This window comes from Megascapheus bottae, chromosome Y, assembly GCF_031878675.1.
Source record: "Megascapheus bottae isolate mThoBot1 chromosome Y, mThoBot2.hap1, whole genome shotgun sequence".
Lineage (NCBI taxonomy): Eukaryota > Metazoa > Chordata > Mammalia > Rodentia > Geomyidae > Megascapheus > Megascapheus bottae.
Genome location: NC_143548.1, coordinates 10,610,888 through 10,629,715, shown reverse-complemented (window position 1 = coordinate 10,629,715; position 18,828 = coordinate 10,610,888). Strand labels below are relative to the sequence as shown.

At 40.2% G+C, this 18,828-nt stretch overlaps 1 pseudogene; it reads right to left on the bottom strand.

Annotated features, from left to right (window-relative positions):
- Nucleotides 1-11,995: 11,995 nt before the first annotated feature.
- On the bottom strand, nt 11,996-17,091 carry LOC150040340 (periphilin-1 pseudogene; annotated as a pseudogene).
- Between the last annotated feature and the right edge of the window lie 1,737 nt (nt 17,092-18,828).

Here is an 18,828-nt window from a genome sequence, read left to right as displayed (position 1 = left end):
TTCTTTATAGTTTTATGGCTATCAATACTTTGCACTTTGTTGTACATCCATCTTCCTTCTACTTCCTCATTTTTTTATAGCTGGCATCACTTACTTTAAATCTTCTAAGGATTTTGATACCTCCTTGTTTTGGCTTTTATTGCTCTGTTTGAAATCATTTATCCCTGTGGCTGTACTCTTTTTGAACTTTTGCAGGAATTCAGTCAGCTTTATGTTTTTTGATTCCATGAATTCCTCTATTAATCTTTGATTAGTTTCATCATGTTCACACATTGCCTTACTCGTGCTTTCAAACTGTCACTGGTCATGTTTACCAGTAGCATTTGTAGAGCATTTTAAGGACTCTCCTCTAGGTTTTTCATTAACTACTGTGTTCCCTGTTTTAAGTGTTATGTGTGATTCTTGACTTACTATTTCTCTTGAAGTTTTTTTTTGTTCTGCCTATTTGGGAGTGGTAGCAGGACTAATAATACCACACAAGAATACAATTTTAAGATAAGAACCATCCTAGTGCTCTACAGGTACACAGACTATAAAGGGATACAATCTTAAGCAGTTACTTACATTCTCACCTTTTGTGCCTTTACAAACAAATCCAGTGCCACTACCCACGCCAGTTTGACTGCAAAAAATTCCATTCCTATGAGATTTAAGTCAGTCAGACCTACACTGTAATTTGACAAATAAATCTTACATTTTGGGTCAAGAACAGTCAACTGTAGATCAACGAACTGCAGAAATTCAAGAAGGAGCAAAGGACCAGAATGATAGAAAGATATACTGAAAGACAATAGGTGAATATAAGAGAAGAGTAATGCAGGGAATAAAAAGAATAGAGTGAAAGTAACTGAGACCTAAAGTAAAAGTGAAAGAGAACATGATTGAGTAAAAATTTTAATAAATTTAAAGTTAAAATAGGAAATTATAAGAACATACAAAAGGAGAAGAGAAAAAACATAAAAGAGATCAATAGTAAAAATAAATAACCCTCAAATTAAGCAAATTTAAAGAAGTAATACTAAAATTAGAAATACTAAGATTGAAAATACAGGACTGAAATAAAAATGTAATCTGAATTAAGTACATACACCATAAAGGAAGACATATGTGATTAAAAAGGATGCAGATTAAAAAGGGAACTAGTAAAAATGAAAAAGTAGTGTTGAGTGAGACAAGTCAAGACCTAAGGACCAAACGGTCATAGTATCCTTAATATGTGGCTATTAAATCTGAAGCTACAATAGCGAGGACTCAATAAGTGCATACCCAAAATTATGGACATGGTAATGGAAATATAAACATAACTATATAGACATAAAAACCTATGACTCTATAGACATAGTGTTTTATTTCATAAATTAATGATTCTATAACATACAAACCCCTAGCCTAATTTTGATTAAGTTCTAAATACTAAGTCCCAGTGATTGTAAATAGAGATTTCCTCCTTGAACACTTGTTTGTTAAACTTGTCATTTAAAATATGATGTAAAAATAAAGGATCTTTACCAAACTCATTCTATGAAGACACTATAACACACATCCCCAAACCAGAAGAGATTCGTCGAAGAAAGAGAACTATAGACCTATTTCTTTGATGAACCAATGTTCTCAACAAAATACTGGCCAACAGTCTACAACAACTCATCAAAAAAATTATACACTATGATCAAACTGGATTCATCAGAGGGAGGCAAAGCTGGTTCAACATACGCAAATCAATTAATATAATTCAACACATCAACAGGAGCAAAGACAAAAATCACATGATTGTCTCAATAGACGCGGAAAAGGCATTTGACAAGATCCAACACCCCTTTATGTTAAAAGCTCAGGAGAAAGTAGGAATCCATGGAACATTCCTCAATATAATAAAGGCTGTGTATGACAAACCCATAGCTAGTATTATATTTAATGGTGAAAATCTGAAGCCATTCCCTCTAATATCAGGATGCCCACTCTCTCCACTCCTCTTTAACATAGTATTAGAATTCCTAGCCAGTGCATAAGGCAAGAAGCAAGCATAAAGGGGATCCAAATAGGGAAAGAGGAAGTAAAACTATCCCTCTTTGCAGATGACATGATCCTGTATTTAAAGAATCCTATAGACTCTACTCCCAAGCTCCTTGAGCTGATTCAAAACTTTGGAAGGGTAGCAGGGTATAAAATTAACCCTCAAAAATTAACTGTCTTCCTCCTCGCCAACAGTGAGAGGAATGAGGCAACAATCAGGAAAGCAACTCCTTTTCCAATAGCTTGAAAGAAAATAAAGTACCTAGGAATTAGCTTAACTAAGAATGTAAAGGACCTTTTTGACGAAAACTTTAAAAACCTGAAAAAGGAAATTAAAGCAGAACTGAGGAAATGAAAAAAACCTCCCATGCTCCTGGATTGGAAGAATCAACATTGTGAAAATGACAATCTTGCCAAGGGCTATCTACAAATTCAACGCAATACCCATCATTATCCCAATATCATTCTTTAAAGAAATAGAAGAGGCAATCCAAAATTTCATACGGCATAATAAAAGACCCCTTACAGCATAAACACTTCGTAGCAGAAAGAACAGCGCGGGAGGAATTTCAATACCAAACTTTAGACTCTATTACAGAGCTATAATTCTCAAAACAGGTTGGTACTGGCACAGGAACAGGCCTGAAGACAAATGGAATAGAGCTGAGGACCCAGATATTAAACCACAGACCGATAGCCACCTAATCTTTGACAAGGGAGCCAAAAAAATAGAATGGAAGAAAGACAGCCTCTTCAACAAGTTGTGCTGGCAGAACTGGTTAAGCATCTGCAGAAAACAAAAGTTGGATCCTTCTTTGTCACCCTGCACTAGACTTAACTCCAAATGGATCAAAGACCTGGAGGTAAAAGCTGACACACTGAAAACTTTACAGGAAGGAATAGGAGATAAGCTAAGCCTCCTTGGCACAAGTCGAAACTTTCTTAATAAGCACCAAGAATCACAACAAATCAGACAAAGGCTGGATAAGTGGGACTGCATTAAACTGCAGAACTTTTGTATGGCAAAGGACATAGCTAGTATATTAATTAGGAAGCCTACAGAGTGGGAGAAGATCTTGACCAACCAAACAATGGACAAAGGCCTCATGTCTAAAATATATCAACAGCTCAAAAAATAGAATCACTCCCAAACTAATCTCCAAAGAAACAACCATACCATTAAAAGATAGGCCAAAGACTTAGAGTCTTCTCTGAAGAAGAAATAAGATGGCCTATAGACACATGAAGAAATGCTCAACATCTCTGGTCATAAAAGAAATGCAAATCAAAACAACTCTAAGATTCCACCTCATTCCAGTTAGAATGACCAGGATCAGGGAAATGAATAACAACAGATGCTGGAGGGGATATGGCCACTGCTACACTCTTGGTGGGAGTTCAAACTCATTCAACCACTATGGAAAGCAGTATGGCAGTGCCTCAAAACACTAAACATAGAGCTCCCGTATGACCCAGCAATTCCACTACTTGGCATTTACCCAACCATCCAGAAACTAGGGCATACTAAATCCACTAGCACAATGTTCATTGCAGCATTATTCACCATAGCAAAGATATGGAACCCACCTAGATGTCCCTCAGTTGAGGGACAATTTGTGGTATTTCTACCTAATGGAATTCTATGCTGCTGTCAGGAAAAACGACATGGCCCCATTTGTTAGGAAATGGAAAATCTTAGAAAAGATCATATTAAGTGAAGTAAGCCAGAAACCTTGGGCTCTACTAGCAGAGATCTGCAATAGAGCAAAATCTTGATACATAAGGCCATATAATGTGAAGCTAATTGAAAGGACCTCCAGGATATTGAAACAAAAGCCATATAATGAGTGATTATTGTCCTTAATGTACTATGTTATCATTCATCTCTTTTGCTGTCCTTTGGTTGTCTCATATTGTTACAGTATCTCACTTTGTTATCTGATGTATTGGATTTATTTGTATTTGGTTATTTGAAATTGGATAGGGATGGGGGAAAACCAAGACGGGGGGTGCGAGGGAGGGTAATGGGGACCAAGACATGTGAAAGGTTATCAACATATGTGAATTAATGCACCTTCTGTCTGGCAAATATCATGTAACTCTTTTATTAATTACAATAAAAATATAAAGAAAGAAGGAAAAAATTGTTTACGGATTACCAATACCTACATAGCCAGCAACAGAATATGTGGAAACATCCTCCATTACTCTTAATATGATTTGAAAACAGAGCCATGATGTTAGTAAAGAAAGAGCAGCTAAACAATTTCAGCCAATCAGAGCAACTCGAATGAAGGTCTGAAGAGGGATAACATAGGGGCCTGAGAATCCAGGATACATGACACATTGTGAAAAATGTTGCCTATGATGCTTTGCTCCTAACCAAGAAATGCTCATGGGCAAAGTGACAGATGGTTGAGTTAAAAGTGTCTTTTGGTTTCATGGTATAGGTCTAGCTATATCAATTAATCTATCATCCACATACTTCCCCTACCTCTGGAAATTTAGGTAGATCCATTTATTAATAGTCAAACCCACATCCACAGGTTTTAGAAAATTTCTGTCATTTACCATGTTGCCAAGTGGCATCTGCTAAAATTAATTCTGTATTATCCACTATGTACTCTAGAAAAACAGGCAATAAAACAAATTTCAAGACCCAGACAATAAAAACATTTCAAGACAAAACAAGAGTTACTCACCAACAAACAGAACTTGACAGAAACTCCATGTTTGAACAAACATTGGTGATAAGTACAAACAACCTTTAAAGCCATTTGGGTAATATGACACATTAGATAAATTTAATATATGAACCACTAGAAGAGCAGGGAAGTAAAGTTGATGTAAGAATGGGAATTGCAGGGAAACCTACCAGGTGGCACTACTCTGTTGCTAGGTTGGTTTTAATCACCAGGACCTGTAGAGAGGATATGCCACAAAAATGCTACTGTGAAAAACCTTAAGGGATAGATTGAGAGTAGGCTCAGAAAGGAAAAAGACTGGATGATGTTAGGTATGGTTTGTGTCTAACCACATTAAGGGTTTTAAGTTGGGAAAATGAATGATAACAATAATTTTAAGTCTCAAAATATTTGGGTTCAATGTAGACCGTGTGGACTCATGCATAGTGAACACTAGGGCTAAATTTGTTTACATCAATGTTTAGGCATATGAGATTAAGATTGGGCTAAATTTTGAATAGTTTTAGGTTTCTTAGTAAGGAAATTGGACTGTTCCCCAGTCATGATGAATGGCCAGTGGAAGCAACACTAGAGCTACCATGGGAGGCCCCGATGGACTCTCTCCCAGTAATGTGGAAGGAACAATCAACAAGAGGGATCATCAACTGTAAGAGTTGAATCCCTTGACCAATATCGGGCCTGTGCCATAGACCCTGATTTACGGCTCCTAACTTGAGAAAACATCTAACCCTATTCTGGTCTATTGGACTATGACAAACAGACTCCTAGTCTCTGGTTAAAGAAAATTGACAGTCAGCTTTAGGATTGGAAAAGTGGCTTCTGGTGAATAGAAAGATGGCACCAAGTCAGAAGAAAGTCTTATCAGTGGTTCTCTGTGTGGTCATAGTTCCAGCACAAGGTCTTTGGGGGAAGAACCAGTTCCCAAGAGAGAAGAGCAAACTCATTGGAGGAGATAACATCCAAGTCAAAGTAGAAATGAACTAACAACACTCATCCTTGAAGTCACAAGAATATAGTCACAAACAGCAAAAGAAGTTTATTGCAGGAAGGAAGATGGCGCTGAGACAATAGGGACGCTGCCTAGATTTCTCTGACAAAAAGAGAGAACCAGGGAGTCCCACGAGCCAACTATCTAAAGAAATCCACAACAACAAACTCAAAAAGCAACGGAGAAGGACTCAAACCAGAAAAGAAATCCAGATAAAGCTCACATCCAACTTTCTCAAAGAATTCGGAACGCGAGGACCCCTCCCCCACCTCTTGCCCAAAGCCTCCGAAAGCTGCGATAAGCAGCAGCTGGTGCCAGACCAAGCCACGAAAAGCGGCTTGAGTGGGCGCCGGCTCCACGCAGGGAAAGCGGGGGCGGGCACCGGCTCTAATCCACAAAAAAGCGGCTGCAGTGGAGGGCACCAGGCTGGGAGCCCAACGGCTGCAGAAACCAGCACAGAACCGGGCCAGCGAATGGTGGAAGCAGCGGAACCCAGACACGGAACGAGAACAACAAGCAGCAGAACCCAGACGCAGAACACAGGCGGCGGCGGAGACCTGAGGGGAGTGAAAGACTCCCCACCACCGTGGAGCACCTGCAGATGGACGCAGAGGCGTAAGTAATACTGCGCATCCCCAAACACATCGGGAAAACGGAGCGGGTGCCAAGCAATAGAACTTAACTCAGACCCCAACACCCCGCCTGAGAAAGACTGGCGGGAGCAGTGGGGCAAGGAATTTAGAATCCTGTCCCTTCCCTCAACAGCCCCCTCCCTCAGGCCATTGACTGGAGATTGACAGGTGGGCTACCTATAAGACCCAGCACCCCACCAAGGGAGGCGGGGCTGTCCCAACTCCCACCCGCCCAACGGGCTCAACCCCCAGCCCTCTGACTGGAGACTGACAAGCGGGCGGACCCTAAGACTCAGCACCCCACCAGGGGAGGCGGAGCTGTCCCAGCTCACACCCGCCCACCAGGCTCCTCACCCAGGCCACTGGATCTGGAGAGTGGAGGGCTTTGAGACTCTGCCTTACAACAGTGGGTAGGGGGTGCAGGTAAATAGGAGCCAGCATCTGCCCCCCCTCAATTCCTGAGCAGGGCATCCTCCAGCTGGGAATCCTGAGCAAGACACCACCGAGGGCCCCCCCCCCCCACAGTCACAGACTCTGACAAAGCAGTGGAAACACAGCAGGGATCTGAAGGGCCGACCAGCAGCCAAGCTCCCCTTCTGAGAACCAAAAAGGCGCGGCTCCGCCCTTGGAGTCCACATCCCCAGCTGGGCCCCTCCCCTGGGAACAGAGGGGCCTCCTGCTGGTCCTGCTGAGAGCTCCTGAAACTCTCAATCCCCAGACCCTTGGCTTGGAGCGGCCCCTGGAAGCAGCACAGGAAAACGTCCGCCAACCGCGCTCAGAGGGAAGCTCGCAGATCCATCCCATGGTCCACTGTGAGGCCACTGGCTGGGCTAAGAGCTAGTCGCGCAGCAACACATATGTTTAATTCTAATACTTTCCAAACTTTGTACTCAAATACTCTACCTACTTACCCCCTGACCTCTCTCATTTTATTTTTCTATCTCTGGACCTCTGCTCCTCTTTCAACCCTTATACTGCATGGATCTACACTTGATGGCTGTTGAGCAACATTGTATATCTAGGTGTTTAATTATTCTCTAGGCTCAGAGGGACTTAAAGACAGTAGAGATTGGATTGAGAGGCTTATTGTTTTGGATATAAATCGCTTATCAGTGAATAATTAGACTAGTCGGTAACTGCAGGAAAAGAAACAGTGATAACACCAATCAAAACTTGTGAACATCTAGAGTCTGCCAGCTACAGAGGTCGAGGTTGGTTATATCTGAAAAACTATAATCCTGTTTAGTATTAATCTTGCTCCCATTTTCAAATGGGCAGAACAAGAAACTCAAGAAAAATGTCAAATCAAGAAACAACATCTCCCACCTCCCCCACCCAATGTAAACAGCCAATGGAACAGTCACTGGCAAACCTAGAGGAGAGTCTTCCAAGTGCTGTACAAATGCAATTGACAAACATCATTAATGAAAAATGTGAAAATATAAAGAAAGAGATAAGGGAGGAAGCCATAGCTGAACAAGAGGAAACCATAAACAAGGTGATAAGTGAAAAAGAAGAAGCCATAAAGGAAGCCATAATAAAGGCTGTTCAAAGAAAGATGGATGAATTCATAGAATCCACAAATAAAAAGGTGACCGAACTCCAGCAAATGTTCAAAGAAAATAAAGCTACTGAGCTAACCACTCAAATGGAAATCAAGGAGCTGAAGAAATCCATACATGATCTAAAAGAAGAGATGCAAGGCATCAAAAATGAGCAATTAGAAGCAAGGGAGATGAAAAATAAAGTAGATAGCTTTGATAGCAGGTTAGACAATGCAGAGGAGAGAATTTCCGGGGCTGAAGATAATTTAGTTATTATAGAGAAAGAACAGAAAATGAGTCAATCCAAATCTAGGAAAAATGAGAGAGCACTTCAGGAGATACAAGATACAATTAGGAAGCCTAATTTAAGGCTAGTTGGTATTGAGGAGGGCGTGGAGAAAGAGGTCAATGGTATTGGAAATATACTTCAGGCAATCATCTCAGAGAATTTCCCAAATATCCAGAAGGGCAGACCCATCCAGATACAAGAAGCTTTTAGAACCCCAAACAGACCTGACCAGAAAAGAACATCTCACCGCCACATCGTAATCCGAACTGGATCAGTAGAAACCAAACAAAGGATCCTAAAGGCAGCCAGGGAAAAGGGATCAGTAACCTATAAAGGAAAACCAATCAGAATAACCCCAGATTTCTCAGCAGAGACCATGCAAGCAAGAAGTGACTGGAAGCATATATGTCATGCCCTTAAGTCAAATAACTACCAACCAAGAATCCTGTACCCAGCTAAGCTCTCATTCATAACTGAGGGAACAATAAAAACATTCCATTCCAGGGAAAAGCTGCAACAATATGTTGCAACAAAACCAACACTACAGAGAATTCTGAAAGATTTTCTATACATAGAAAACCAAAATAAATGCAATATAGAGAAAGAAATGGCACCTAAACAGCACACCATCTAAGGACCACAAGAACTGTCAAGACACAGGCCCAAATAAAAGCTTTTAATAATGGTAGGACCTAATAAATATCTCTCAATCCTAACTCTCAATATAAATGGACTCAACTCTCCAATTAAACGGCATAGGCTGTCTAGTTGGATCAAAAAGCAAGAGCCATCGTTCTGCTGTCTTCAAGAGACACATCTTACCCAAAAAAACAAGCATCTTTTGAAAGTGAGAGGTTGGAATAAACTCTATCAAGCTAACGGCCCCCATAAACAGGCTGGAGTTGCCATCCTCATATCAGATAAAGTAGACTTCAAACCAAAATTAGTAAGAAAAGACAAAGAAGGTTACTACATACTACTAAAGGGATCTTTCCTCCAGGAAGACATACGATCCTAAATATTTACACACCCAATCCCGGAGCTCCAAACTTCATCAAGCAAACTTTACTTACACTGAAACCATACATAGATCAAAATACAGTGATTGTCCGTGACTTTAACACACCACTCTCACCTATGGACAGATCAACAAGGCAAAAACTCAACAGAGAAACCTTAGAACTGAACAACTATATAGACCAACTAGATCTAACAGACATCTGCAGAATATTCCACCCAGCAACAACACAATATACATTTTTCTCAGCAGCACATGGAACATTTTCCAAAATAGATCACATCTTAGGCCATAAAACAAACCTGGACAGATTCAGAAACACAGAAATTATTTCCTGCACACTCTCAGACCACAAAGGCATCAAACTGGAACTGAACACACATCTCCACCAACGAAAACCCTGTAACTCATGGAGACTGAACAACACATTGTTGAATCACCAATGGGTCATCGAAGAGATCAGAACAGAAATCCAACAGTTTATGAAATTTAACAGGAAGGAGCACACAAAATACCAACTCCTTTGGGACACAGCAAAGGCAGTACTCAGAGGAAAATTTATAGCGCTGAGTGCCTACAACAACAAGTTGGAAAAATTGCAAACCAACAAGTTAATGTCTCACCTTAAGCTCCTGGAAATAGAGCAACAAACCAACCCTAATCCCAGTACAAGAAAGCAAATAATTAAAATCAAAGCAGAATTAAATGATTTGGAATCCAAAAAAAACTATAGGAAGAATCAACAAAACAAGGAGTTAGTTCTTTGAAAGAATTAACAAAATTGACAAGCCCTTAGGAAATCTTACCAAAAAAAGAAGAGAGCATATCGAAATAAACAAAATCGCAGATGAAAATGGTAATATCACAACAGAAATTACCAAGATCCAGAATATCATGAGGGAATACTTCTCAAACCTTTATGCCAACAAATTTGAGAATCTAGATGAAATGGATGAATTCCTAGCCAATATTAACATACCCACACTGAACCAAGAAGAACTAAGCCAACTCAACAGGCCTATTTCAATCTCTGAAATAGAAATGGCAATTAGAGAACTTCCACCTAAGAAAATCCCAGGGCCAGATGGATTCACAGCTGAATTCTATAAGGTCTTCAAAGCAGAGCTCACACCAATACTCCTCAAGCTCTTCAACGAAATTGAAAACGAAGGTTCCTTTCCAAACTCATTCTATGAAGCCAGTAAAACCCTCATCCCCAAACCAGACAGAGATTCATCAAAGAAAGAGAACTATAGACCTATATCTTTGATGAACATCGATGCAAAACTTCTCAACAAAATACTGGCCAACCGTCTACAACAACTCATCAAAAAAATTATACACTATAATCAAACTGGATTCATCACAGGGAGGCAAAGCTGGTTCAACATACGCAAATCAATTAATATAACTCAACACATCAACAGGAGCAAAGACAAAAATCACATGATTGTCTCAATAGACGTAGAAAAGGCATTTGACAAGATCCAACACCCCTTTATGTTAAAAGCTCAGGAGAAACTAGGAATCCATGGAACATTTCTCAATGTAATAAAGGCTGCGTATGAGAAACCCACTGCTACTATTACACTTAATGGTGAAAATCTAAAGCCATTCCCTCTAAAATCAGGAACGAGACATGGATGCCCACTTTCTCCACTCCTCTTTAACATAGTACTAGAATTCCTAGCCAGTGCAATAAGGCAAGAAGCAAGCACAAAGGGAATCCAAGTAGGGAAAGAGGAAATCAAACTATCCCTCTTTGCAGATGACATGATTCTGTATTTAAAGAATCCTATAGACTCTACTCCCAAGCTCCTTGAGCTGATTCAAAACTTTGGAAGAGTAGCAGGCTATAAAATCAACCCTCAAAAATCAACTGCCTTCCTGTATGCCAACAGTGAGAGGAACGAGGCAATAATCAGGAAAGAAACTCCTTTCACAATAGCCTCAAAGAAAATAAAGTACCTAGGAATTAGCTTAACTAAGAATGTAAAGGACCTTTTTGACGAAAACTTTAAAACCCTAAAAAAGGAAATTAAAGCAGAACTAAGGAAATGAAAAAACCACCCATGCTCCTGGATTGGAAGAATCAACATTGTGAAAATGACAATCTTGCCAAGAGCAATCTACAAATTCAGTGCAATACCCATCAACATCCCAATGTCATTCTTTAAAGAAATAGAAGAGGCAATCCAAAATTTCATATGGAATAATAAAAGACCCCGTATAGCAAAAACACTTCTTAGCAGGAAGAACAGCGCTGGAGGAATTTCAATTCCAAACTTTAGACTCTATTACAGAGCTATAATTCTCAAAACAGCTTGGCACTGGCACAGGAACAGGCCTGAAGACCAATGGAATAGAACTGAGGACCCAGATATTAAACCACAGACCTATGGCCACCTAATCTTTGACAAGGGAGCCAAAAAAATAGAATGGAAGAAAGACAGCCTCTTCAACAAGTTGTGCCTGCAGAACTGGTTAAGCACCTGCAGAAAACTAAAGCTGGATCCTTCTTTGTCACCTTGCACTAGAATTAACTCCAAATGGATCAAAGACCTGGAGGTAAAAGCTGACACACTGAAAACTCTACAGGAAGGAATAGGAGATACACTAGGCCTCCTTGGCACAGGTCCAAACTTTCTTAATAAGGACCAAGAATCACAACAAATCAGAATAACTAAACTTGAAATGTGACTAAAGTATCTCTTTGTAACAAAAGTTCTATACATTATGGATTTACACAAATCCAGAGGTGGAAGAGGGAAACTTAGAAACATGTCTTTCTTTATTTTGCCTGAACACTAATTCTTCTAAAAAGGCTCTCCAAAATCTTGAGCAGAATTATCATATTTTGCACTGAAATCCTTTAGTTCTTCAACACACTGCCCACTTATTTCATGTAAATTCTGCCTCAGTGCAAACTCTATTGACTATTCTAATGATGGATCTTTTTCAATCAGCATTTTCACCACCATCCTGAAAGTTTTGCAGTCTTGCCAGTAACCTCTTCAATCTCTTTGCTTTTTGGTGCTATTGCTTTAGATCGACTGGTTAGCTGACTGTCCTCAAATAATTCAGTCCCATCTGTTGTGTTCAACTAAAGTTCTTCTGGCTGGTCAATTAATGATGGTGTAGCAGGTACAGTCTCAAAGTCAGAAATTACAGACAAGTTACTCTCATTGGACCTCTCTAACTTTTCCACAGCCCACTTGCTTGAAGCCTCAGCCAGTTCCTTTTTGGTTAACCTAGTGGCTTTTTCTAATACCTTTGATGAAGGAACTGCTCAAGAGCTTGAATGTGAAGTGACTTGGGATGTTTTCTTTATATATATATATATATATATATATATATATATATATATATTGTAATTAATGAAAGGATTACATGATATTTGCCAGATAGAAGGTGTATTAATTCCCATACATTGATACCCTTTCACATATCTTTGTCCCCCCTTATCCTCCTCCCCGCCCCCCAATATTGGTTTCCCACCTTCCCTATCAAATTTCAAATAACTTGTTGGTTTGCAATTTTTCCAATTTCTTATTGTAGACACTCAGAGCTATAAATTTTCCTCTGAGTACTGCCTTTACAGTGTCCCAAAGGAGCTGGTATTTTGTGTGCTCCTTTTTGTTAAATTTCATAAATTGTTGGATTTCTGTTCTGATCTCTTCAATGACCCATTGGTGATTCAACAATGTGTTGTTTAATCTTCATGAGTTACAGAGTTTTCGTTTGTGGAGATGGGTGTTTAATTCCAATTTGATGCCCTTTTGGTCTGAGAGAGTGCGGGGAATAATTTCAGTGTTTCTGAATCTGTTCAGGTTTGTTTTATGGCCTAAAATGTGGTCTCTTTTGGAAAATGTTCCATGTGCTGCTGAGTAAAACGTATATTGTCTTGTTGCTGGGTGGAATAATCTGTAGATGTCTGTTAGATCTAGTTGGTCTATATAGTTGTTCATTTCTAATGTTTCTCTGTTGAATTTTTGCCTTGTTGATCTGTCCAAAGATGAGAGTGGTGTGTTAAAGTCACCAACAATCAGTGTGTTTCCATTTATTTATGGTTATAGTGAAAGTAAAGTTTGCTTAATGAAGTTTGGAGCTCCGGGATTTGGTGTGTAGATATTTAGGATGGTTATGTCCTCCTGGAGGAAAGATCCCTTTAGTAGTATGTAGTAACCTTCTTTGTCTTTTCTCACTAATTTTAGTTTGAAGTCTATTTTATCTGATATGAGGATGGCAACTCCTGCCTGGTATGAGGGCTGTTAGCTTGATAGAGTTTATTCCAAGCTCTCATTTTCAAAAGGTGTTTGTTTTTTGGAGTAAGATGTGTCTCTTGAAGACAGCAGAACGATGGAGCATGTTTTTTGATCCAACTATATAATCTATGATGTTTAATTGGAGAGTTAAGTACAATGATATTGAGAGTCAGGATTGAGAAATATTTATTAGTTCCTGCCATTTTTACAAGCTTTCTTTAGGGCCTGTGTCTAATTAGTTTTTGTGGTATTTAGATGTTATGAGTTTTAGGTGCCATGTCTTTCTCTGTATTACATTTGTGTTGGTTTTCCATGTGTAAAACATATTTGAGAATTTTCTGTAGTGTTGGTTATGTTACTACATAATGTTGAAGCTTTTCCTTGGAATGGAATGTTTTTATTGTTCCCTCAGTTATGAATGAGAGCTTAGCTGGGTACAGTATTTTTGGTTGGTAGTTACTTGTCTTCAGGTCATGGCATATATCCTGGCAACCTCTTCTTGCTTGCATGGCCTCTGCTGAGAAATCTGGGGTTATTCTGATTGGTTTGCCTTTTTAGGTATTTGTTCTCATCTCCCTGACTGCTTTTAGGATATTATCTGTGGCCTCTATTGATCCAGTTCAGATTATAATGTGGTGGTGGGATGTCCTTTTCTGATCAGGTCTGTTTGGGGTTCTAAAAGCTTCTTGTATCTGGATGGGCTGCCCTTCTGGATATTTGGGAAGTTCTCTGAGATGATTCCCTGAAGTATATTTCCAATACCATTGACCTCTTTCTCCAGACCCTCCTCAATAACAATTAGTCTTATATTAGGCTTCCTAATTGTACCTTGGACCACCTGTAGCATTTTCTCATATTTCCTAGGTTTGAAATAACTCATTTTCTGTTCTTTTTCTATAACAACTAAATTATCTTCAATCCCGGAAATTCTCTCTTCTGCATTGTCTAACCTGTTATCAAAGCTATCTACTTTATTTTTCATCTCCCTTGCTTCTAATAGCTCATTTTTGATGCCTTGCATGTCTCGTTTTAGATCATGTATGGATTTCTTTAGCTCCTTGATTTCCTTGAGTGGTTAGTTCAGCAGCTTTGTTCTCTTTGGACATTTGTTTGAGTTCAGTCACCTTTTTTGTGGATTCTATGAATTTGTCTCTTTTTCTTTGAAAAACCTTTATTGTGTCCTCCTTTATGGCTTCTCCTTCTTCACTTATCACCTTGTTTAGCTGTGGCTTCCTCCCTTATCTCTTTCTTTATATTTTCACACTTTTCATTAATGATTTTTATCAATTGCATTTGTATAGCACTTGGAAGGCTCTCCTCTAGATTTGCCACTGACTGCTCCATTACCTGTTTATATTGGGTGGGAAATGCTATTCCTTGATTTGACATTTTTCTTGAGTTTCTTGCTCTGCCCATTTGAGGATGGGTGTAAGATTAAAACTAAACAAGATTATAATTTTTCAGATATAACCAACCTACACCTTTTTAGTTGGCTAACAATAGATATTAGCTCTTTTAGATTGGTAATATCACTGTCTCTTTCTTTTTGTACACTTACATACAAATCTAATACAATCACAGATGACCAATTTATGAACAAAACAATAAGCCCCTCAATCCAATCTCTGTTGTATTTAAGTCCCTGTGGACCTAGAGTAATATTGAACACCTAGATACACAGCATTGCTCAACAAGCATAAATGTAGAACTATGCATTATAAGAGTTGAAGGATGAGCAGAGGACCAGAGATAGAAAAATAATATGAAAGATGACAAGGGAGGTAGGAAGAGAATAATACAGGAGTGTAAGAATATTATAGTAATGAAGAAAGGGTATTGTGTAAGGATAATTGACCTCACGTGATAGACAGGTAGAATATTTGTGTAGAAAGTTTAGATGAACTTAGATAAAACTTATCAAAATCAGAAGAGTAATAAGAAGAATATATAGAGAAAAGAGAGACTTTTTTATAGGAGATTTCAATGATACCAATTTAAGAAAGAAAAAATAAAAAAGAAACAAAACAACAACAAAATAAAAGAAAACAGAACACACACTCACACACACACACACACACACACACAAAATGAAAACAAAAACAAAATAAAAGGAAAAGAAAAAAGGTGGGAGGAGATTCCTCACTGTTCTGAGTTCTTACTCAAGAGATACTAGCATTGAGAACCCAGAGCTTAAAAAAACAGGTGGCTGTATCAGTATGGATATCATTTTTATTCAAACTGTACCCAGAGATGTCACTGTGTTTCTACGAATGACCACAGTGACAGCAGGATTGTGGGAAAAGAGAGGAGAAGAGAAGAAATAAGAGAAAAAAAGGAATGAATCATAACATTAGAAAAAAAGGTGTAGGTTAAATGGCAAGAGAAAAACAAGAATATTTAAAAATGCAAATGAAATGGGGTAAAAAAAATAAAAAGGGTATCCTTCAGTTTTGTTTTAGTTTTTTTTTTTGGTGGGGGGAGAGGTTAGGAAACTTGTGTCTCCACTAAATTCAGGATCTGAACACTTCACGATGTCTTTTTCTCTTGTGATTTGACAGTGAGGTTTTTCGGTGAGATTGCTTGCTTGGTAAAAACAAAGCTGAAAGATCCGCGGGCGGCTTGTTTATCAGGTCTGTGGGCAGCATAGAGGGATGGACTTCAGCTGCACTGGGACCAGATTTCTGGCTAAGGGATCTCTGGGAAATCCTTTGCCAGTTAGAAAGGTGGCACTGTCAGCAACACCTGTCAGGCTCCAATTGGTTTGGCCTGGGTCATTGCCAGCAGTCAAGATGGCGCTGCTCTCAGCTGGTGGGGTGTTGGGGACTAACTGTGGGGTCAGTGACCGTGACTGTGGGGTCAGTGACCTTGGACCCGCACAATTGAGTACACAAGGAAGTAAGCTCTTATCATGATTTTGGGCTGTGTCAATAGCTTCTCATTTAACCTGTTTGGGACTTGATAGCTTCTCATTCAACCTATTTGAGACTTGATACTGTTTGTATGAATGTAGCCCCTGGCAGTTCCCTAGTTTAAAGATGTGTATTTAAGATTGAGAACTGGAAATAAACGGGGCTACGGTCTTGGGCGACAGGCTTCTTAAGCTGTGGCTCCTGATTTGGGCTGTAGCCCTCCTGAACCCCATCTGTTTGTCTCTCTTCTATTTTTTCCTAGTCCTTGCCCCCTATTTCAGGAATCCCAATCTGCGAACCCTAGTTTGCTGCCGGCTGGCCCCAGCAGTGGGGGAAGGGCTCCCTCCTCACAAATTGCTGGGTTCTCTGGTTCTGTGAAGCTGGCAGATCTGTGCATGGCCGGGTCTTAGCTCTGGGCTTCCTCAGGCTGTGTATGGCTTTGTCTGCAGCAGGCTCTGTATGGCTCTGTCTGCAGTGGTGAGTCTGCGCTGCTGTGGAGCACTTTCTCTGCTCTGATTCACAAGATCCTTTGTCTCCCCAGCCGATCCACAGCGGAGCTCCTTGCTCTCTTTTTGTGCTGTTTTTTTTTCCTTTTTTTCCTCTCTGCATGAGTTCTCTGTGGTCCTAAAGCTTACTTAGGATCAATTTCTGTTAGAGGACTATATCCTGCACTGCCAGTAATGAATCTTGGCAGGAGCTCAGTACTTCTCACCCTGAAGTGCCGCCATCTTCCGCCGATCTCAGGAGTGTAAGATTATTATAGTAATGAAGAAAAGGTATCATGTAAGGATAACTGACCTAAGGTGATAGACAGGTAGAATGTTTGAGTAGAAAGTTTTGATGAACTTATATAAAACTTAAGAAAATAAAAAGAGTAATAAGAATATATAGAGAGGGCCCGGGAGTTTGGCCTAGCGGTTAAAGTGCTTGCCTAGCATGCACAAGGACCCGGGTTAGATTCCTCGGTATCCCACATGCACAACCAAGCCAGAAGTGGCAGAGATGAGACACAACCAAGCCGGAAGTGACAGAGATGAGACTGCAACAAGCGACAGAGAGCGGAGGCGAGCAAGCGGAGCCCAACCGAGTGGTGGCCGGAGCAAGCGGGGCCGGAGCGAGCAGGGCCGGAGCGTGCGGGAGCGAGCCGAGCCAGAGCCAGCGAGGCCGGAGCGAGAGGGGCCAGAGCGAGAGGGGCCAGAGCGAGAGGGGGCTGGAGCGAGCGGGGGCCGGAGCGAGCGGGGCCAGGAGCGTGAGGGAGCAAGCCTGACCAGAGCGAGCGGGGCCGGAGCGAGCGGGGCCGGAGCAAGCGGGGCCAGAAAGAGCGAGAGAAGGGGACCAAAAAAAAAAAAAGAATATATAGAGAAAAGTGGGAGGTAGATATAGGAGATTTCAATGATACAAATTTTAAAAAGAAAAAAGAAACAAAACAACAACAAAATAAAACAAAACATACCAAAAAAAGAGAAAAGGTGGAGGGAGATTGTTCACTATTGTAAGTTCTTACCCAAGAGATACTAGGTTTAAGAACCAGGAAATTAAAAAGCAGGTGACTGTATCAATATAGATATCATTTTTATTGAGACTGTACCCAGAGCTGTCACTGTGTTTCTAGGAATGACCACAGTGACAGAAGGAATGCGGAAAAGAGAGAAGAATAAAAAGAGGAAAGAAAAAGAATGAATCGTTAGATTAAAAAAAGAGGTGTGGGTAAATTGGCAAAGAGAAAATAAGAACACCTAAAAATGCAAATGAAAATGAGTAGAACAACAAAAAATAGGGTATTCTTCATATTTTCATGGGTTGGGCAGGATAGGAACCTTGTGTCTTCACTAAATTTGGGATCCAAACACTTCACAAAATCTTTTTCTCTTGTGATTTGGCTTTGTGGTTTTTCAGATCAGATTGCTTGATTGGTAAGACAAAGCTGAAAGATTCATGGGCGGCTTTGTTTATCAGGTCTGTGGTATGGTGCAGGGGACAGACTTCAGTGGCGCTGGGACCAGATTTCTGGCTAAGGGATCTGTAGGAAATCCTTTGCCAGTTAGAATGATGCTGTTGCCAGCATTGCTCTCACGCTCCAATTGCTTTGGCTGGATCTTTGCTAGCAGTCTTTGCTCTCAGATTGTGCAGAAAGGGTTTCCTTCCCAATGTCGTTCAGTTAGCAGAAGTAGAAACTTCTCCCCCAAGTTACTCACAAATTGCTGGATTCTCCAGTACCGTGAAGCTGGAAGGTCCATGCACAGCTTGGTGCTCTGGGCTCACGCAGTCTCTGGTGGCTCTGTCTGTGCCGCTGAGAAGAGCTATCTGATCCACAGCTAGTGGGGCTCTACACTGTCTTCTCACGCTGGTATTCTGCATTTTTCCTCTGACTGAGATCTCTGTGGTGCTAAAGCTTACTTAGAATCAATTTTTCCTAAGAACTGTTCCCTACACTGCCAGAACTTGCATCTTGGCTCAGAAAGACT